The following is a 23,683-nucleotide window of genomic DNA, read 5'->3' as shown; positions in this document are numbered from 1 at the left end:
CAGCCTCCAGGTGGGGCATGGAGATCTACTTTTACAAGTGATCTCCAACTGGCAGAGATCAGCTCTCATGGAGAAAATGGCTTTTTTGAAAGGTGAACTCTATGGCATCGTACCATGCTGAGGCCCCTCCCCCACAAACCCCAACCTTTCCCCAAACTCCAATCCATCCCCAAAGTGGCAACCCTAGATATAATCCATGTTTATTTACATTTAAAGCTGGTGCCCTAAAACTTATCTGGCATTTGTTCAAAGTGATTCTGCTTTCTATACAATATTTTGCTACCTGTTTTGCAAAGCTCCTTTTTCACATTGAGTATTACAATGACGGAGTCATTAGTTCAGCATGAATAATTTTAATATTTGTACTTGTTTACTTCAAAAAGAGCCCAAATAAAGACATCTTGGTGGGCAAGAGAGTAAAACTGCAGCAATAATATACTTGTATAATTAATTGTGAAGGAATCTGAACATCCAAAGCTTTGCTGTTTGTTTGGAATTCTTTTTGGCCACCTCAGTTTCCCATTTGTACAAATGCCAAAGCATAGTATTGAAAGTTAAACAAAAATGCAAGCTACTCTAATTCCAATGCAAAATACATTTGCTTACATAACAGATACCTCACTGGCAGTTTCTGAAATACTGTGTGGAAATAATATTGCTGAGTCACTAAAGAGTAAGATTTGAATGGAGAGTACTATTTTTTAATTATCCTCTTTTCACCATGGTGGCTGAAATCAAATGTTGAAAAGTGGCTTAGACATATTGAATTATTAAACAATGATGTAGTCTTCTGAGAATTTTTTTTTTTAAAAAATGACAAATTTGAGCGCTTAAGCGTATATTCTGTCCCCAGTATTTAAACTCTGATGGAGCTCAAATTTTAACCATTCTCCAGTTTTTGATTGTTTTCTTGAATTAACATAAATTACACTAAAGGGAAATAAGATGTAGGGTTGCCAACAGGCCTAGTGAACAGTGTCTTGTCCCTTTAAAAGAGGTTTGGTCAGGACATTTTCTCAAGGCCACATGACAACATTACATAGAGGAGGGAACCCTAGGGCTGCCGGGTCTTACCTTTGCTGGAGCGGGGAACTTTGGTGGGCATTCCAGGAATGGACAAAGGTGTTGTGTGACATCCTTGGCATGATAATGTCTCCTGGAAGTTGTCATTGCACCAAGGATGCTCTGGTATTTGGGCAAACTCTATGGGGTTTTTTTTTCAGCCTCAAAACCATAGAGCATGCCCACATACCAGAGTGCCCCCTAAACAAGGTCTCCAGAATGATGACATCACTTCCAGTGACATCATCACATCAAGGATGTTGTATGGCAATGTCTCTGTTGGGGGTGGGGCTGGAGTACTGAAAACTGGGGGTTTCCCCAGCACCAATGGGCAAATGACAACCTTATGGGGCCCCAACTCTCATTCTTTCTCATATTACACTTAAAACTCTGTAGCAAATTCCCAGGTAATAACCTCTTTTTCATTTGTTAAAATATATAGGGTTATAACAAGACAAATGTGAAAACAAGGAACCCATCAATTATTTTAATTTTTTTCCATTAGAGAATTGCTGTATTATTATTGCAAGAAGTATTATCCTAGCAATAATTCCTAGGAATTTTCTCCGTTTCTTCACTGGAAAGAATCGTACAACCAGAATAACAATATAGCAAATACTGGATGAATTCCAGCTTCCTCAATTTATCAGTTGTGTTATATATTTTTTTTCCACTTCTCTTTCAGATCATTGATTCCAGTTTGATTTTCCTCATACCTCAAATTTTGTCTAATTTTAGGTAAATATAACTCATTTTTTATATTCTCTCCCAAAGAAGGTTTTTTTTAATTTCTGTATCCATTACTTGAATATTTATTTTAAAAAAAACTTCTCACATTACCCATTTTTACATTGCACTGCTTATTTGTCAGTTTTGTATACTTGAATAATCTTTTCAACAGCATTCTGCTGAAGCATCCTATAAAAGAGACATACAATTTGTTGCTTTTCCTATCCCACCAAAACAAATGATAGCACTTCTAGGGTTTATGAAATGGCAGTCGTTTTCTAAAATTGTGATTCTTCTGTGTTCAGCAGTCAAGAACAGTTGTACATCTGCTCAGCAACAGACTTTAGGAGACTATGAACTTTAATTGAGGGAAAATAATGAGGGTTCAGGGACCACTGATACATAGTCGGTTGGTAAGGCAGGTGCCCTGCTGTCAGATCAATGGATTATTTACTTCTTTGTCATAAACAAGAAACAGTTGGTTGAGCAGAGAGACTACATTTATATTCCAAAGACAGGCTGCTTTTTCCCATGTAAACAGGCAGAACTTTAAGTACTTTTTCAAGTGTATTTTTCTTTTCCAACTTATCCATTGCATTCCCCCCCCAAGAGCTCATTTACAATTATCGTTGATGAATTCCTATGAATATCTTGCTTACCTAGATGTGCACACATTTTTACCACAAAGCAAAATCATACCACATGCCTTAAAGAAATTAATGGCATTTTTTAAAAAAAAATGCTGGGTAGCGTTTTTAAAAGAATCCAACAGTGCAGTCAACACTGTATATTTGTCTACTATATTATTTCTATAAGGGGAAATTATATGTCGAAGGGGAAGGAAAGTAAGAGGAAAACTGGAGAGAGAAAGGAGAGGCAGGCAGTCAATCTTGTTTCCCCCCTTCAGTCTGAGCACCATAATGATAACGTTGTTTTGGGGATGGAGTTGATACAAATTTTACACACCAGTGAAGTGGAATTTTTCTGACACTTTAATCAGAAAGAAGATGCAGATATGCTTTTCCATGTGAGTTAAACAAGCAATTTGGGGTTTCAGTAAGCGTTCTTAATCCTCTGTATGTGTGTGTGTGTGTGGTGGTAGTGGTGGTGCTAGTGGCTATCTTCTGTAGACCTGATCTGAGCCTTAAAAAAGATTAAGGTCAGCTGTGGAAAGCATGTTCTCTTCTAATAGGTATTCATTAGCAAAGCAAACACAGAGCAGTTGTGCAAGCCAATTTAGAATAAGCTTTGAAATTCCTGCTAACAAGTTACATTAATCTTCCATAACTCTGTTTCATGTAGGAAAACATGGATGCCTAAATCCACATGGGTCAGATGTCACAGTATTAATTGCTGATAATGGGATGCATGCCAAGAAAATTCTGATTTTTTTTCTAGTTAGGTTAATATGCTCTGGAAGTGACCACTCAGAAACGTTTAGCCTCAAGTAGGCTACTTCCTTTAGGTAAAACAAGCATTTAAGAACCAGGCACCAATAATGTTTCTTTTCATGTTTTCACACTGGTTTCTTTGGAAGCTTTAAAATTACTTCTGCCCCTTTTAGAGAGCTATGAACCTGAAAGTCCCTGCTTTAAATCCCTTATTGATGACCTCATTCAGTGACCATTTCAGCATGTTTGTCTCGCAGCCTCTGCCCCTTCCCCCCCATCAGCATATGTTGATGGTTATTTAAAACCTTTGCATAGTCCAGTCCGAGACTTGCATGCCATTGGGATGGCTTCCTTCCTTATTTATTTAGTATTTTATATTCCAGTTTTCTCTCTAATGGGAATCCAAAAACACTTACAACATTGGTCTCCCTCCTACTATGAAATAAGTTAGGGTAACAGTGTGTGACTGGCCCAAGCAGCATTGCAAGCCTCCAAGTGGTACCTGAAGATCTCACGCTATTACAGTTAAGAACATAAGAGAAGCCACGTTGGATCAGGCCACTGGCCCATCCAGTACAACACTCTGTGTCACGCAGTGGCCAAAAAAAAAGGAGTTCACAATTGGGGCTAGAAGCCCTTCCACTTTGCCCCCCCCCCCCCAAGCACCAAGAATACAGAGCATCACTGCCCCAGACAGTTCCAATAATATGCTGTGGCTAATAGCCACTGATGGACCTCTGCTCCATATTTTTATCTAACCCCCTCCTAAAGCTGGCTATGCTTGTAGCCGCCACCACCTCCTGTGGCAGTGACTTCCACATGTTAATCAACCTTTGGGTGAAGAAGTACTTCCTTTTATCCATTCTAACCCTACTACTCAGCAATTTCATTGAATGCCCACGAGTTCTTGTATTGTGAGAAAGGAAGAAAAGTACTTCTTTCTCTACTTTCTCCATCCCATGCATAATCTTGTAAACCTCTATCATGTCACCCCGCAGTCGACGTTTCTCCAAGCTAAAGAACCCCAAGCATTTTAACCTTTCTTCATAGGGAAAGTGTTCAAAACCTTTAATCATTCTAGTTGCCCTTTTCTGCACTTTTTCCGATGCTATAATATCCTTTTTGAGGTGCGGTGACCAGAATTGTACATAATATTCCAAATGAGACCGCACCATCAATTTATACAGGGGCGCTATGATACTGGCTGATTTGTTTTCAGTTCCCTTCCTGATAATTCCCAGCATGGCGTTGGCCTTTTTTTTATTGCAATCGCACACTGTCTTGACATTTTCAGTGAATTATCTACCATGACCCAAGATCTTTCTCTTGGTCAGTGTCTACCAGTTCACACCCCATCAACTTGTATTTGTAGCTGGGATTTTTGGCCCCAATGTGCATTACTTTGAACTTGGCCACATTGAACCTCATCTGCCACGTTGACACCCACTCACCCAGCCTCAGCAGATCCCTTTGGAGTGCCTCATAATCCTCTCTGGTTCTCATCACCCTGAACAATTTAGTGTCATCTGCAAATTTAGCCACCTCACTGTTTACTCTCAACTCCAAATCATTTATGAACAAGTTAAAGAGCATGGGACCCAGTACTGAGCCCTGTGGCACCCCATTGCTTACCATCTTCCACTGCGAAGATTGCCCATTTATACTTACTCTGTTTCCTATTAATTAGGCAGTTTTTGATCCACAAGAGGGCTTGTCCTTTTACTCCATGACTCTTGAGCTTACTAAGGAGCCTTTGATGAAGAACTTTATCAAAAGCTTTCTGGAAGTCAAGGTAAACAACATCTTTTGTTACAGGCAGTGCTTTAAGTCTCTTATTTTGATGGGGAAGTTAGCTAAGAGACTTGGTAGAACGAATTAGGAGTGAAGATCTTTGCTTTCAATAATACGGAGTTTGGGTTTTCAGCCAAGAATAGACCACACAATAGTGATTTGATAGTGTTTACTTAAGATATATATCAAGAGGATTTATACAGACACACACATGTTGTACAAGCAAACAAGAGTCTAAGAAAAATAGAGGTTATCAATATAGGAGTTCAGGGGTTGTTGAAGCGGGTAATATTCACCTGATCCAGAAGAGGAGGCGTTTATCCAAAGGAAAAATACAAAGAGAGGAATGCGAACACACAGCGTAATGTGCCTTATAGACCCAGTTACAGGAGTAATGGGTGGTACAGACTGCAAATGGCACCCTACAGAATGCACCTCGATGTGGGGTTCTGATCCACACTTTATAGGGTTACAACGGATGGGGGTCGGTAGTTACCAAAGGGGCTTTGATGTTTCATAGATGGCTATGTTGAATCGCTAAGTTGGGAAAGTTCGCACATTTCTCTAGGATGATAAGCTTGAAGGGACTGCATAATTTGTTACCGGGTTTTGTCTGACACTTGGAAAAGGGATCAAAGACTTTAAAGGTAGGATCAATCAAGTTATACATTACATTGGATTTAGCAAGGTAGAAGTGATAGACTGGAGGAAGAGACATTTGGCAAGTTCCAAAAGATCACCAAATCAAAAGATAGAGTGGAGACCGTCTCTTTTGTACAGCTTCCTCTTGTTCCAGAAAGCATCCCAGTGTCTAACAAACTTAAACCCTTCCTCCCTACACCATCATCTCATCCACACATTGAGACTTCTGATTTGTGCCTGTCTCGCCAGCCCTGCATGTGGAACAGGTAGCACTTCTGAGAAGACTACCTTGGAGGTCCTGGCCTTACGTTTCCTGCCTAGCAGCCTAAACTTTTCCTCCAGGACCTCACGACTGCATTTTCCCACATCATTGGTGCCAACATGCACCACAACCACTGACTCCTCCCCAGCACTGTCTATCAGTCTATCTACAACATGCGTAATGTCCGCTACCTTCGCACCAGGAAGGCAATTCACCATATGGTCAGTACGTGGTTTTGCCACCCAGCTGCCTAAGGATCGAATCACTAACTACCAAGACCCCCCCCCCTCCCTGTCCAGAGATGGTTCCTTGGCGCGAAAGGATACCCGCTCACCAACTGAAGAAGAGGTCCCTTCTGAGGGCGCATTCCCCTTATCCTCAGCACGGTGCCCTGTTCCCTCTCGACCCTTATGCTCCCTGGCAGCATTGGGGCTGCCATGTTCAGAGCGGGCTCATCTAACACGTCCCTGAGAGTCTTCTCCAAGTGCCTAACTGACTGTCTGTGCTTTTCCAGGTCCACCACCTTGGCCTCAAGGGTACGAACTCATTCCCTGAGGACCAGAAGCTCCTTGCATCGAGCACACACCCAAGACTTCTGTCCTGTGGACAGATAGTCATACATGTGACACTCAGTGCAAAACATTGGAAAGCCCTACTTCCCTGCTGTCATTCTACCTTCATGATAGTTTTTTTAAATATACAGTCCCCCTTTAAATCCTGTTGTGTTTATGTGACTCTCTTTCTGGAGGGTCTACTTACCTTATTGGGAGCACAAGGAAAATAGGGATCTAGGTTCCGGGTCCTTATAGAGACCCCATGTCATGGGTGCTGGGGACCCTGCAGAGGAAGACGAGTCTGCTGAGGAAACTGTACCCCTGCTACCTGCACCAGTACCCCTGCCTCCTGCTGAAGAAGATCCCAGCCCCCCTGCCTCGCCCTCTCGGGTAACTCGTGTGCGTGACCGCCTCCGTCAGGACCTCAGGGATCGGAGGAGGGCGGCACGCTCACAAGCAAGACGCTCCCTGAGTCCTGAGTTTTGAGAGGATTCTGGCCCTCCTAAGAGCAAGGATGCTTGAGTCTCAGCAGGATCCTGGCTGCCTCCCAGAGCCAGCAATTAGCCCAAATGGGCAACAGCCAGCAGAGGGCTATATAGCTGTGGGCTTTGGGAGGAGGCTTTGTGGAAGCAACTAGTCATCTCCCTGACGTTCTAGCATCCACTCCGGCTTGACTTTGGTTCCTGACTCCCTGATTTCGGCTTTTGACTTCTGGACTCCCTGACCTCGGCTTCTGGACCTTGGACCTGTGATACTTGCACAGCGATTTGGATTTGGCACCTTGGACACTCCTGCTTGCTGGCTACAGACCTCGGACTGCCTCTGGACTTTGCCTGACCCGGCCCCAGCCGTGACAGATTGCTTCCACCCGACAAACACCCACTCCACAGGATGGAGGCTGAATCAAGTGAAACCACAGAACTACTGGCTGCGCTCCAAGCCCAGGTACAGCAGCTAACACAGGCAGTAGTGCACTTGCAGCAACAACCTGCGGCCAGTGCTCCAGCCAAGTGCCCAGTTCCCCCACCTGACAGGTTTGGGGGTGCCGTGGAAGAATTTCCTGCCTTCCTAGCACAGTGCCGGCTGTACTTCGAACTGAGAGCAAGGGACTTCCTCAATGACAAGACAAAGGTGTGTTTCATCATCAGTCTGTTAAAGGAGCAGGCGGCCAAATGGGCCATACCCTTGCTGGTCACGTCCTCTCCCCTACTAACTAATTACCAGGGGGTTGAGGCCCACCTGTCTGCTGCTTTCTCTAGCCCAGTCCAAGCAGCCACAGCCAACCGGAAGATCAGGGCACTGAAGCAAGGCAACTCCTCGGTGGCCCAATATGCCACCGAATTCAAGCTCCTGACCCAAGACCTGGCGTGGAATGAGGCTGCCCAGATGGACCAGTTTACCGAGCGGTTGGCAGAGGAGGTCCTGGATGAGCTGGCCAGGGTGGAGCAACCACCCACGCTCCAACAACTTATCACGCTCTGCCTCCGCATCGATGGCCGCCTGGAAAGTCGCCGCCAAGACCAGAGGGCACCAGCTCCCTGCGCCGTGCCACTTGGCTCCTAACCCATCCCTAGCTAGTACCAGCGCCAAGGATGAGCCTATGCAGCCTGGAGCTGCTCGACCCCGCCTGACCCCAGAGGAAAAGGCCAGACGCCGCACGCAGAATCTGTGCCTCTACTGCGGTACGGCAGGCCACTATGCCTCCGGCTGTCCTGCTAAGCATCGGACACCCGGACCTTCGCTGCCACCGCCACCAAAAGGGCAGCCCCTGGCGTAAGTGGACCCCCCAGCCTGGGGCGACTAGCTGGGTCCTCCGAACAGCGGGCTGAGACCCCGGGCCCGTTCCTGCTACCTGTCAAACTCCATCTGCCTGACGAATGCTGGCTGTTCGTGTATGCCATGCTGGACTCGGGAGCAGCCCACTGTTTTATAGATGCCGCCTTTGTGAAGCAGCACCAGATTCCGGTGCAGACAAAAGCGATTCCGTCGCTGGTGGAGGCTATTGACGGGCGCCTCCTCCGTTCTGGGCCCGTCACCCAGGAGACCTGTCCCATCACTTTCCACGTCCAGCAGCACCAAGAACAGCTGCAGTTTAATGTCGCCCGCATGCCTCGCTTCCCACTGATTCTGGGCCTTTCCTGGCTGAAGCTGCACAACCCCATCGTGGACTGGGCCCAGCAGGAACTATGTTTCCGAGACCCATGCCCCCACCTGCCTCCTCCCACCACTCTGGCAGCCGGCATCCCGAGTGGTGGTCCTCAGCCCCCTCAGAAGTATGCGGATTTCTCCGATGTCTTCGAGGAGACAGGGGCGGATCAGCTTCCCCCTCACCGGCCCTATGACTGTGCCATTGACTTGGTACCTGGGGCACCACTCCCGGTGGGGCGTCTGTATCCAATGTCGGAGCCTGAGTTGGCCGCTCTGCGAGACTTCCTAGATAAGAACCTGAAACGCGGATTCATCCGACCCTCAACCTCTCCGCTGTCTGCCCCAGTCCTCTTCGTGAAGAAGAAAAGTGGGGAGCTCCGACTGTGCAATGATTACCGGGCCCTGAACAAAATCACCATCCGCAACCGGTACCCTCTACCACTGATCCCTGAACTCTTGGATCGCTTAAAGGGGGCCCAACTCTATACCAAGCTGGACCTCCGTGGAGCGTACAATTTGGTGCACATACGGCCCGGAGATGAATGGAAGACCGCCTTTGGGACCCGATACGGGCAGTACGAGCACCTGGTGATGCCCTTCGGATTGACCAACGCCCCCGCTGTCTTCCAGAGGTTCATGAACGACATATTCCGGGACCTGCTCGACCGCTTCGCAATCATATATCTAGATGACATCCTAATCTACTCCCGCGATCCTGCCCAGCACGCCGAGCACGTCCGCCAGGTCCTGCAGCGCCTACGAACCCATGGCCTCTACGCCAAGCTGGAGAAGTGCGACTTCGACCTGCGCTCTGTCGAATTCCTCGGTCACATTGTGTCAGCGTAGGGGATCCTCATGGACCCGAAAAAAGTGGAAGCGGTCCTGACCTGGCAGGCTCCTCAGAATCGCAAAGACCTGCAGCGGTTCCTTGGGTTTGCCAACTACTATCGGCAATTCATCCCGGCCTATGCCTCCCTGACAACACCCCTGACTCAACTACTCCGCCCCAAAGAACCCTTCTGCTGGTCCCCAGAGGCCGATAACGCCTTCTCCACTCTGAAGACCCGTTTTGCCACCGGGCCACTCCTGAGATACCCTGACCCCCAGCTTCCCTTTACGGTGGAAGCTGATGCCTCCAACGTGGCCCTGGGAGCAGTGCTGTCCCAGCGCGAGGAGCTGTCTCAGCCACTTCAGCCCTGCGCCTATTACTCGCGCCAGCTCACCGCTGCGGAGAGGAACTACACCATCTGGGAGAGAGAGTTGCTCGTGATCAAGGCGGCTTTTGAGGTTTGGAGGCATTACCTCGAAGGGGCTCGCCACCCTGTTCAAGTGCTCACCGACCACCGGAACTTAGAGCACCTCCAGACTACCCGCAGTCTCAACCAGCGCCAGATCCGGTGGTCCCTATTCTTCTCTCGCTTTGACTTCCAGATCTCCTACATCCCCATACCCAGAACCGGAAAGCAGATGCACTCTCCCGGAAACCGGAATACGCCCCTGCTTCAACTGAGGCCGTGCCCGCTGCTCCCATCCTGCCGCCCTCAGTGTTTGCAGCCACCTCCACTTCACCCACACTCGTGGAGGACATTCGTGCTAGCCAGGCCAATGATCCCTGGGTCCAGCAACACCTCCAGGCCCTCCAAGATGACTCGGCAGGCGAGTTCACAACTCGAGGCGGTCTCTTGCTACACCGCGAACGCCTCTATGTGCCGCCCGGGCCCTTATGGGCAGAAGTGCTATGCCTGACCCACGACTCGTTGCCCACCAGGCACTTTGGACAGCATAAGACCACCCACTTGCTGACGCGAGAATTCTGGTGGCCACGAGTTCGCTCCGATGTTGCCCGTTATGTCAGCTCCTGTGACGTCTGTCGGCGGGCCAAAGACGGGGTTGTTACAGCCCTTGCCCGCACCCTCAGGACCCTGGGATACCATCTCGATGGACTTCATCACGGAACTCCCACGATCCAAAGGGCAGACTTGCATCTTGGTGGTCGTCGACTTATTTACCAAGATGGTCCACTTCATTCCGTGCCCGAAACTTCCCACAGCTCAGGAGACAGCTCAGCTCTACCTGCAACACATCTTTCGTCTGCACGGACTCCCAGCCCACCTGATCTCAGACCGGGGGCCCCAGTTCTCCTCTCGGTTCTGGCAAGCCCTCCATTCCAGCCTGGGTACTCGAGTGCACCTGTCCTCAGCCTACCACCCGCAGACAGATGGTCAGACAGAGCGCACCAATGCCACGCTAGAGCAATATCTCCGCTGCTACACCTGCTACCAGCAGGACGACTGGACCACTCTGTTGCCTCTAGTGGAGTTTGCATACAACAATGCGGTCCACTCGTCTACCCAAATGACCCCGTTTGCTGCAACCTACGGCTACGACCCTCGGTTCTTCCCAGCGATCCTGCCACCCACGAATGTCCCCGCCGTCGAGGCCTACCTGCAAGAACTCTGCGCCAGCCAAGACTTGCTCCGAGAGCAGCTACAGCGGGCCAAGGAAGCCTATAAACTGGCTGCGGACCGGAAGAGGCAGGAAGGCTCCCCAGTCCAGCCGGGGGATCAGGTGTGGCTCTCAACTCGCTACCTGCACCGGCCTGGTCGGTCTCACAAGCTGGATGCGCGGTTCATCGGACCCTACCCCGTCATGGACCAAATAAACCCCGTCGCCTTCAGGCTCCAGTTGCCACCTCACCTCCGCATTCACCCTGTGTTCCATCGCTCCCTCCTTGTTCCAGCTGCACGCCCTGACCCAGCTCGGCCTCCTTGCCCACCGCCGCCACCACCGGTGTTGGTGGATGACGAGGAAGAATACGAGGTCCGCCAGATCCTGGACTCCCGGTACCATCGCGGAGGCCTCCAGTACCTTGTGGACTGGGAGGAATACGGCCCAGAAGACCGGTCTTGGGAGCCCGTGGACAATCTTCATGCCCCGGACTTGGTGCAACAGTTCCACAATGACCACCCCGACCTCCCAGGTCCCTCGATGGAGGGGGGCCCTGGGGGGGGGATAGTGTCATGGGTGCTGGGGACCCTGCAGAGGAAGACGAGTCTGCCGAGGAAACTGTACCCCTGCCACCTGCACCAGTACCCCTGCCTCCTGCTGAAGAAGATCCCAGCCCCCCTGCCTCGCCCTCTCGGGTGGCTCGTGTGCGTGAGTGACCGCCTCTGTCAGGACCTCAGGGATCGGAGGAGGGCGGCACGCTCACAAGCAAGACGCTCCCTGAGTCCTGAGTTTTGAGAGGATTCTGGCCCTCCTAAGAGCAAGGATGCTTGAGTCCCAGCAGGATCCTGGCTGCCTTCCAGAGCCAGCAATTAGCCCAAATGGGCAACAGCCAGCAGAGGGCTATATAGCTGTGGGCTTTGGGAGGAGGCTTTGTGGAAGCAACTAGTCATCTCCCTGACGTTCTAGCATCCACTCCGGCTTGACTTTGGTTCCTGACTCCCTGACTTCGGCTTTTGACTTCTGGACTCCCTGACCTCGGCTTCTGGACCTCGGACCTGCGATACTTGCACAGCGATTTGGATTTGGCACCTTGGACACTCCTGCTTGCTGGCTACAGACCTCGGACTGCCTCTGGACTTTGCCTGACCCGGCCCCAGCCGTGACACCCCAGGCTATGAACCACAGGCCAAGAGCCCTTTAGCTCTCGCTCTTCGGCTTGCATCTCTGGCAAGGTGCAGCTTAATAATACAAAGAGGGTGGGGCATCAGTCTGCCCTAGAACACAGCCACTCCCAGTCAATCAGCAACAATCGCCTACAGCCCCCTCAAAACAACAAACAGCAGTTCCCTAGCAACCACACAAATTCAGAAATTCTCAGCAATCACACAATCACACAACTCAGACTTTTCAGCAATTTCCCCAGCTGTTTAGAAAGCCAATCCTCCCCCTTATAGCCTTCTTATCAACTCTCTCTCAGAGCTATCTGAAATTATATCCAGACAACCAAGATCAGTTTTCCTTGAGAAAATGGATGCTTTGGAGAATGGGCTCTATAGCATTATACCCTGCAGAGGTCCCTGCCCTCCCAAACTCACCTTCCCCAGACTTCAACTCCAAAATCTCCAGGTATTTTCCAAAGCAGAGCTGGCAACCCTAGGCCCACATTCACAAAGCAAGCTCCATGGCAGCATGGGAATTTTAACCTGGGATTCCACTGGATCGCTTGCATATATTTTCATTCATCTCCTCATATATTTAGATGAAGCATTGTTCCATGCCTCACCTTTTACAGAGGAGAAGACATGGGACTATGCTTTCTCTCTGGTAGCACTCATAATTTAGAAAATGCTGTCAATTTAATTATGACCCTATGAATTAATGACCTCCAAAGTGTCCAATCATTAACAGGCTTGCTCAGGTTTTGCAAAATATGGGCCATGGTTTCCTTGATTGAGTCAATCTATCTCATGTTAGGTTTTTCTCCTTTCTTGCTGCCTTCAACTGTTCCTAGCATGATTGTCTTTTCTAGTGATTCTTGTCTATTCATAATATAATCAAAGTGTGATAGCCTCAGTTTGGTCTTTTTAACTTCTATAGGGACATTTCAGACTTGATTTGATCTAGAATGCACTTATTTGTCTTTTTGGCAATCTATTTTATCTGTAAAACTCTCCTCCAACACAACATTTCAAAGGAGTCATGTTTCTTCCTGCCAGTTTTCTTCACTGCCCAACTTTATATACATAATAATGGTAAATACTGTGGTATGAATTATCTTGATCTTGATTACCAGTGGCAAATCCTTACGCTTAAGAATCTTTGCTAGCTCTTTCATGGCTGCCCTTCCCAGTCTCAGTCTCCTTCTGATTCCTTGACCATAGTCTTGGTTGATGATAGAACCAAGGAATAGAAAATTTTGAAAATGATCACACAATTACTGTAAAGAACCACCCCAAAATCCCATATATCATTACAAGTGTCATATTACTAAAGGAATGAGGAGACAGAGAGGGTCTTTCCATATGTGACATTATTGCTGCAAATACCTTTTAAGCAATATCCTTTATCATAAACACATTTGCACTTTTGACTTACTCTTGAGACATTTTCCTAAATGCTATGCCAGCAAATGTAGCTAGTTTCAGTTCCTCTTTGCACTAGCTGCTACTCAGCAAGCCAAGTTCCTCTTTTTTCCGGTTCACTCTGCTGCTACTTGGAAGTGGGGGCTAAGCGGGGGCGAGGCCAGCTTCTCCTTTTTGGCAGACAGATTTCAAATACCCTGATACATTTTAATTCCTACTCATCCCTAGGCCCAGAAGCCTAATTTATTTGTGGCCTGCTATAGTATGTCTCAAATTGTTAATTTTCCTTCCACCAATTTTCACTCTACCTTTATCTAAATCTAATCCATCTTTCTTTATGATATGTTCTACATAAAGATTGAAGAGATAGGTGTCCTCCCAATGAAAAATATTCTGGCCAGTTCTTTTGATCTCTGGTCAAAACTTGGCTTTTTGGTAGGGTGTTTGTTTCTAGCTGTTAGCAGCTAGACCTGAACTTTTTTCTTTCTACTGTTGACTTACAGGGTATACCTGTGGGTCATTTTTCAAATGTAGTCAATTGTAACATAAGGGTTGGGTCCATCCAGCATTCTCAGTGAATCTTAACTAATTCACTTCCTTACTGCAGCTCTTTTCTTACGTGCTTTTTCCCATGCTGGTCACATGATACCCAAAATCATCTTCTAATGATCATTTTCTCCATTTTTATAGCAAAAAGTTGGTTGAATCCAACCAAATGTGTTATTTTGATTTATATCACCTTTTACAGCCTTGTGCTTTATATTCTCTATTCATATGCCACATAGAAGTTTTTAAAAATGACCATACTTCCTTAGGTTACTGTTCTGTTGTAAATTATTGAGGTAAGATATGTGAAGTGCTAACACTCTAAAGTGCTTTGCAAAAGCGTAACGATAGTTTACTATCACATATCTGGCTTGAATACAAACCTTGATTTTGACCCTGTTTTCTTATGCCCCATCTTCAGTTATAGACATCTATTGCCAACATCCATCTGGGAGCTGGAGTTCTTCTAGAATTACAGCTAATCTCGAGGCTACAGAGATCAGTGCCATTTTCAGAGGATAGATTCTGTCTCTCTCCAAGATCTCTCTCCTTTCCCAAAAGTCTGCCTAGCCAGGCACCACTCCAAATTGGCCTCAAAATGTGATCGTACAGGCCTTAACAAAGATCAGCTATATTAAAAATGCATACGTGTAATCACACACACACAGACACATGGGTGTAACATGGTCCTGAGTTCCTAAAATTATCGGGCTTAAAATTCCAATTTAGATAAAATTAGATAGAACATTCTTTTATGAAAAAATAACATTGATACTGAACTTCTAATTAAATAATGGTCAGTAGTTAAACTTTATTAATAGACCATGATCCAACACAGGGTTACATAGCTGCTGAAATCTGTAGAACTAAGCATGCCTTAACTCTGTTTGATTGTAACTCTGTTTAATTTACTTTCAGAACTTCTAATATTTGTGTCTGATTTTTCGAATTTTTGTTCACCAGACCGAAATTGTAGTTGTTCATATTAATTCAGTTCACCTCTCTCTAGCTCAGATCCATGTAATTGGTCTTAATTCATGTGGTTCACATTAATTCATGCAATACAAGTTAATTTGTGCAATTTGCTTGAAGACAAGCAATTCACCCTAACTCATATAATTTGCTTTAATTTGTTTACTTTATCTTTGAGAAAAAATTAGAGGAGGAAACTAATACAAATCAGATGAGCAAATCCCAAGACATTTCTGTTAAACATTCATCAAATCAGACTGTGTGCCTTATAACATGTGATACATTACCAACCAATCATAATTACATGGAGACCGTCAGATTCTGATACATTCCTCTATATTTTCTATATTTGCTTTTGAATTTTCAGAGCTAGGTCCTTTAAAACATTTCATTTACATTTGAAAATTTAAGATTTAAAGAGAGAACCATTGGATTTAAACACAAACTTGTGTCATATTAACATTTGATTCAAATAATTGTACATTTATAGAAAAGAAGATGAATTCACAGGAAATAAAATATTTTATTAGTATAACCTCGTGCAAAAAAAAATTAAATTATGTAAATACATTTAAATTCACATTACTTACCTGAAAAGGACTCCATGAGAGCAATCCTAAGCAAGTCTACTCTGAATTCTAGTATGGTCTCTTCAGTAGGGCTTACTCCTAGAAAAGTGTCCTTAGGATTGTGCTGCACAGTTAGTAGGTCGCAGATTCTGTTACAGTTATGTACTTTGGTACTCCTAAATTACCCAGCATATCTTGGAGAAACTGGACTACATACTGGTTGCATTTTCCCTCATATACTCAGTTCCATCAAATACCACACATAGAAAAATAGTTTTAAAAGAATAGAAATACAGTTTTGTGCCACAGCATGGACAACTCATGCTGGAATAGTATATTTGGGGAAGAATTTCTACCTGAGAGGAATTTGCAAGCATCTCTGGACAAAACAATGGAGTCAGTTCAAAGATACTGAAGTATCCCTAGAATAGGGTTTATAGGTTGGATCCAGTACAAGGAGATTGCGAGATCTACCCAAGGATCTCTTATTTTCCAGACTCTCTTTCCCCACTCCCATAACAGCCATTTCCAACCACAGGAAAAGTTTATCTTGTCACTGGACCCACATGGAGCAATAGCCATGAGAGCTAGGAAGCTACAGAGGAGAGGGGAAAAGGTGAAATTACTCCTTTCTGCCTGTGTGGTCAGGAAGATTTGCTGTCCGAGCTTTAATCTGACAGACTGTGGGATTGAACTCAATCACTTCATTTTGCAAAATTTGTATATGGTATTCCTTCAATTTGTAGACTTCAGAAAACAGTGGAAGGTGTTTTCTGTATACCTCGATAACTGATGTTTATACATTTCTTGTGATTATCTAATAAAAGCACCTGAAGCTATAAACATGATAAAAAGAGTTCCTACTGGGTATTATGTAGTCAGATATTTCTCCTGTTTTTAACTGCCTACTTATAATTACAGTCTAAGGATTCATTTAACTCTGGTTGTGTTGGGAAAAACATTTTTAAAAAATCTAGTGCAGCATAGAAGTTGGTGGCATCAAAGAGCTGGGTAAAACAGGACCCAAACCGGAAGCCAGCATTACTAGCCATCAGGCATTTCTCAGGCTGCATGTCACAAAAGCAATATTGTGATTATTATTTGTGATCTGAGCTTGTAATTAACACATTTAGGCTAGATTTGGGTGGGTAGCCATGTTGGTTTGAAGCAGCAGAACAATGTTTGAGTCCAGTGGCACTTTTATGGTCAACAAAATTTTATTCAAGGTATAAGCTTTTGTGTGCAAACATGCTTCTTCAGATACCTTGAATAAAATTTTGTTGGCTTTAAAGGTACCACTACACTCAAACATTTAGGCTACTTAGAGATCATTTCTAAGTATGTCTACTCAGAATATTACTCAAGTCTACTCAATGAGAAATACTCCCAGGAAAGTGTTCTTAATTCAACTTCAGGGTTCATTACTAACAGGAATAATTCAAAAAAGTCTAGAGTTGAAAAAGATTCTGGAGAAAACCAGGAAGGGGGGGGTAGGTTGAGGGGCTACTTAGAAATCATTCCTAAGCGGGGCTTTTTTCTTTTTTAATGCACAGGAACACGTTTCTGACTGGTTTAGCTTCAGGGGGTGTGGCCTAATATGCAAATGAATTCCTGCTGGACTTTTTCTATCAAAAAACCCCTATTTCTAAGTATGTCTACTCAGAATCCTACTCAGATGTACTCAATGAGAAGTACTCTCATGAAAGTTTTCTTAGGTTGGCAGTCTGGTGGAACAAAATATTTGGTCATCCATTTACAAATTGGGTCAATAATATTTCCCTATGATTGACCAAGTGATCAGTGGGTTTTTTAATGTTTATGCTTGCTCTTTCAAGCTAAGTAGAATGGCCATTCTTGAACAAGAAATTAAGCACTTTTAAGTCATATTGATTTTAAAATGGAAACTAAGCAGTATTTCAGCCCTTTACCCATAGAAATCCAAATTGGCTAGCTACTGAATCCCAACCCCAACACACACAGAGATGTACTCATTCATTGCAACCTATCATTTATATCCTATCTGGCTATCTCCAGCATTCAGTTCTTCATAAATTAATAGCATATATTTGACAGACGAGGCCAAGCATATCTTGCTCTCACTGATCCCAAAGCAGTGCTAATGGGCTTTGATTGTTCAATGCAAGTCAGAGCAATCCTGGATATTAGCATTTAGGAACTTGATATACTTTCCATTACACTAACTCTGTGTGAGATTGGTAATGGCAGAAGGCATCAGTTTGCACTGGACCCACCATAGCTATCACACCCAGCCAGCTTTTACAACTTCAGAACTTACAGAGATGCATTATTACCCATATAAAGCTTAGTTATGAATAGAGAGGCTTTTAAAGGCACAGCTGCATCTGAAATGTGTCCATGACTTAATACTGCCTTATCAGAAAATTATCAGGAATAATTTTCCAGGAACTTAATATTTCAAGAAGTAGGGGGACGATTTATAAAAGATACTCCGTATGTTCATTTCCCCAAAGTACTTAATATTAATAGTATAATATACAGTCTTGGAAGGCTCTTAATTCACCCTCAGGGTTCATTACTAACAGGATAATTCAAAAAAGTCTGGAGTTGAAAAATATTTTGGAGAAAGCCAGGGTGGGGGAGGTTGAGGGGTGTTTGTTTAATCACACAATCATTATAAAGTGACAATGTAACATACATTGCAATCCTAAACAGGATTGCACTTTTCTAAGTCAGCTGAAGGATGTCAGCTTAGAGAATTGTAACTTTGCTTAGGACTGCATTGTTTGAGACCCATTTTATGCATCCTGTGCCATGGCCTTGCATACCACATAGTCACATCTTGTGTGTGTATTCTTCCTTCTTTTTATGGTCCACATAACCTTAGTTTGCTGTGGCATCCTTATCAGACACATTTGGGTTATCTCTAATCAGGAATCACTTTGAAACCATGGCGGGCTTCACATAGATAATTATAAAGGATGATTTATCATTACAGGAATGAATTTGGGAGTTCCCAGGCTCTCAAGGGACTCAGAAATTGATACATTTATTTTCTTTCACAATAAATCATGATTATATCCAAATCATAAAGTATGGGTTGCTTTTCCCTCCAAACCAGGATTAGAGTGTAGATTGGATGAAAGAAGGGGGGGGGGGAACCATGTTGAATGTAACATACTATGGTTTGCTGAACAAGCTGAAGTAATTTGTTATCAAGCCACATACAATGGGTGGTGAGGAGGAAGGGAGCATGTGAACCTAAGTATCACCCAGACTTGTTTTCATAACAACAAACCATCTTCATGGCTTCTGTGTAGGCAAACATATGGACTGCATGAACATTGGCAGCGTGCTGAACTGCAGTACCGTGTGTGCCTGCACAGAAGACCACTCAGTGAACAAAGTTTACAGGTAAGTGCAACCCTGTTTTTCACATTGTAAGTGAACCCTTCCTTTGATTTGAAGCTATGGTTTCAATAGAAGTGGATTGCAAACCATGTTTCAGAGGCAGTTCTGGTTACCACTAACCACAGTTTGCCTGATCATAACAAATCCATGGAAAGGTAGAGAGAATCTGTGTACAAGAGAAGAGGCAACACAAAAGTCTGCTGGTAATCATCAGTACTTTAAACCAGATGTGTCAAATGTACATCCTGGTGGTTGGAACATGTCCATGCAGGTCTGTTTTCTGGCCCACAAGGAAGAATAGGGTGGTGGCGGCAGTGGCAAGAGCAGCAAAAAACTGGCTGGAGGGTCCCCCTTTCTCTCACTCTTAGGCGGGTCAGGCTACACATATTCAGCAGCCTCATCTCCTCCTCCTGCCAGAGGTGGGGGAGTCACTGCCTCCATATCAGTGTGCATGCATGTTGGGCCTCCCCATTCACTTCAGCATTAGAATTCAACTCCTTCACCACTGTTACCGCCACCACCACCATCATTTTATTTATTTATTTATTTATTTATTTATTTATTTATTTATTTATTTATTTATTTATTTATTTTAAATTTCTATCCCGCCCTCTTCACAAGTGGACTCAGAGCGGCTAACAACATTCATATTTACAAGTTAAAACTAATAAAACATAGTTACAATTTAAAACCATTTCATGTTGCTGTACCACTGCAATATAAGTGAGTTCTTCTTTTCTGATGGTGATCACATAGTAACTCTATAATGATGTGGGGTGGCAGTTCTCTCCCGGCTAGATATCAAAGGCCCGTTGGAACAATTCAGTCTTACAGGCCCTGCGGAAAGTAGAAAGATCCCGCAGGGCCGTTATGGCCTTCGGGAGAGCATTCCACAGTTCTGGTGCTGCCACCGAGAAGGCCCTAGCCCGTGTCAAACGCAGCCTAGCCTCCTTTGGTCCAGGGATGGACAGTAGATTTTTTTGTCCCTGAATGCAGTGCTCTCTGGGGAACATGTGGAGAAAGGCAGTCCCGCAGATAGACAGGCCCCTGACCATAGAGGGCTTTAAAGGTCAATACCAACACCTTGAAACAGACTCGGAACACAATAGGTAGCTAGTGCAGCTCTTTCATCACTGGCTGAATGTGCTCCCATTGAGCCCCATTAACAGCTGTGCCGCAGTGTTCTGCACTAGCTGTAGTTTCCGAGTAAGCATCAACGGTAGCCCCATGTAGAGAGCATTACAGTGATCTATTATTGAGGTGACAGTAGCATGGATCACCATAGCTAAGTCATCATGCTCCAGGAAAGGGGCCAACTGCCACACCTGCCGAAGATGAAAAAGGGCGGATCTAGTAGTGGCTGCTATCTGGGCCTCCATTGTAAGAGAGGACTCTAGGAGCACACATCATCTTCTTCTTCTTCACAGCCTGCCTCTTGCTCATTCTCCATAATGCCAAAGAAGTGGCCCTTTGGGAGGAGGAAAGAGATGATGTGTGAAGATGGTGGGGAATTCCTGATGGAAATGGGCATTAGGAGAAGTGTAGGAATGGGAATGCCAGAGTGTATCTGGACGGTGGGTATAAGGAACTGGAGGAAGGAGCATGGAAGGAGAGTGTTGAAGTACGGTGTGTAGTGGGAATTACACTTGGAAAGTCATGGGAGGCGAGAACAAATACAGCTGTTGGAGTGAAGGTGGTGAGTGTGATAAAACAGGAGTCTTGAGCCGCCTTAAAAATTAATGAGATCTTGTTGCGTCATTTTTATTTTCTAGGTGTTTGTATCTTGCTTTTCTCCCCAAAGCAATTTTCAAGTATCATTCTTGTATCAAAGTATCAAAGCAATTTACAAGTATCAAGGGTGGACTGTATGGCATTGTACCTAGCTGAGGTCCCTCCCTTCCCCAAACCCCACCCTCTCCCATATCAACCCCCAAAGTCTCCAGATATTTTCCAACACAGACCTGGCAACCCTAAGTCATTCAGAGCAAGAGGTGTCAGTTATCAAATACTATTAAATAAATGAAATACTGTAAATATTACTATTTTAAGCATGTTTGTATTATGAGTAAAAAATAATATTGTTAATTGGGATTGCCTGTGTCCTTTATTATAAAGTTTATATCTCTAGTACCTGGTATTACATTTTACGGCAGACATGACCCGCCCAACAAGCTGACATTTTGTAACATTTTACCCAGAATCTATCACAAAACTTCTTGAGTAAATGCAAAAGAAACTTTGAACGAAGAATCAGGTAGCAAACACTTGTAGCATGTGCACTCAAGACTACTTGTCTTGCCAGACTGTCTATGTGGAAGGTACAGTCTAGATATAGGTTACAGGTTGATGGCTCATCATTTCTCCCGCCTACCCATCTCCCACTCGAAATTCTTTGACTTAGTTCCCAGATGTTGCTTTTATCCAAGGCCACATTCCAGCTTTGTAGACATTTTCCATTGGTACCTATCTTCTGTTACCAGGGAGACAAAATTAGGCCTTAGCTTCCTACAATGATCTACCCTCTACCGTGGCCTCATTTGTTACCAATAATATTCTACATAAATCTATAAAAGAATATAATGGATATATATGAAGTTTAGTAAATATTGATATTATAATACATAGATTAATACAGATGTGTATGCATGTATATAAATGCACATATGAATACATAAAACAATACAGGTATGGATATAGGAATATGTTTTGGATAATTGACAATACTATTAGGAAAATAAAAAAACCCTGTTTCTGGACCACAAATCCTTGTCAGAGACTTGTACCTGACACATTTTATGTTACATCCAGCCCTCATAACAAATGAGTTCAACACCTCTGCTTTAAACCATGCCTTGAAGGAATTGAGGCAGAGTTAAGCATGCTTAAGGCCATTGCCCTGTTTCCAAAGTTGCTGACCTAAATTTTAATATAAGACAAATAGTGCAGAATAAAATAAACAAGTATTGTAATGCTGTGTTGACACAGAAAGGTGGTTTATATAAATGCATGTGGTCACCAGCTTGTGTATTTCAATTCAATTTCAATTTCAGACCTTTAATGGCATAATATAAGATACACAGAAAAGCAGGTGTATTAAATACTATGAAGAAATGCAGTTCATGTCTATGAAAACACAAGTCAACGTTCTTAAACTAAAGTTGCCAGCTCCTGGTTGAAAAAATTCCTGGAGATTTAGGGATGGAGCCTGGGGAGGGTGGCATTTTAGGAGAGGAGGGACCTCAGTGCTACCAGTTCTCAGAATTTTAACTGATCTATAAAAGTCAGGTCCTTTGGATAAAGGGGCTGTGTTGAAAGGTGAGCTCTATGGTATTAAAAGCCATTGTAGTCCCTGTTCTCCTAAATCTCCAGGAATTTCCCAAATCAGAGTTGGCAACCTTATTTCCAGTCATAAAAAACATGCAAACAAGGGTATGACCCATTGACTTCTGAATTGCTAGTGTCATACCAATTATCGTAAGAACGTAAGAGAAGCCATATTGGATCAGGCCAATGGCCCATCCAGTCCAACACACAGTGGCCAAAAACCCAGGTGCCATCAGGAGGTCCATCAGTGGGGTCAGGACACTATAAACCCTCCCACTGTGCCCCACCCCCGCCCCCAAGCATTAAGAATACAGAGCATCACTGCTCCAGACAGAGATCTCCAACAATATGCTGTGGCTAATAGCCACTGATGGACCTTTGCTCCATATGTTTATCCAATACACTCTTGAAGCTGTCTATGCTGGCATCATCACAAGTGTGGCGTTTGGAATAGTATCTGAGAGACCCAGGCTCAACTCCCCACTCAGCAGTGGAAATTTGCTGTGTGACCTTGAGCCAGTTTCACACTCTGAGCCTAACTTACCTAAGTCTATACCCTGCCCTGAGTCTCAATGAAAAAGGCTAGTGAAGTGAGTAAATAAATAAAATATCTTTCCTTCCTATTTACTGACATTAGCAGTAGAAAAACAAGAACAATGCTCAGAGAACTGAACCGGAAGGTTGCTTTTTACCTGTTTGTCATTGAAGATTTGTTTATTTACTCTCTTCATTGATGACCGTTTTCATTGAGAATCATGGCAGAGTATAAACATAGGAAATGATGTAAAGTATGCACAAATAAAGCAACAACAATAGATTACAAAACAGAGACTAATGTAATAAAAGCAAGTTAATACAATTCATAATTGTATTACATAATGTGATGCACACATTATGTCAACCGATTTGGAAAACGCAACAGTAGCCACAGGATTGGAAAAGGTCAGTTTATATTCCGATCCCAAAGAAGGCTAATGCCAAGGAATGTTCAAACTATCGCACCATTGCACTCATTTCACATGCCAGCAAGGTCATGTTAAAGATCCTACAAGCTAGGCTTCAGTAGATCGGGAACTACCAGAAGTTCAAGCTGGGTTTCATAGAGGTAGAGGAACTAGAGATCAAATTGCCAGCATTCGCTGGATTATGGAGAAAGCACAGGAGTATCAGAAAAATGTATATTTCTGTTTCATTGTCTATGCTAAAGCCTTTGATTGTGTGGATCACAACAAACTGTGGCAAGTCCTTAAAGAGATGGGAGTATCAGCCCACC

The 23,683-nt window shown here is 44.4% G+C and overlaps 1 protein-coding gene across 3 annotated transcripts in view; it reads left to right on the top strand.

Annotated features, from left to right (window-relative positions):
* The window catches only part of ZFPM2 (zinc finger protein, FOG family member 2), a 552,362-nt gene that overhangs the window by 483,626 nt on the left and 45,053 nt on the right, over positions 1 to 23,683 (top strand). Inside the window, exon 1 of one of the 3 annotated variants that reach the window (XM_060243338.1) lies at positions 1,746 to 1,800. The exons of the other annotated variants lie outside the window; for them this stretch is intronic. The gene's annotated coding sequence lies outside the window, so the exon portion shown is untranslated. Of the gene's footprint in view, positions 1 to 1,745; positions 1,801 to 23,683 lie in introns of those variants that run through there. 3 annotated transcript variants of the gene reach the window in all.

Source organism: Heteronotia binoei, chromosome 7 (assembly GCF_032191835.1).
Source record: "Heteronotia binoei isolate CCM8104 ecotype False Entrance Well chromosome 7, APGP_CSIRO_Hbin_v1, whole genome shotgun sequence".
Lineage (NCBI taxonomy): Eukaryota > Metazoa > Chordata > Lepidosauria > Squamata > Gekkonidae > Heteronotia > Heteronotia binoei.
This window is presented reverse-complemented; position numbering and strand designations above follow the sequence as displayed.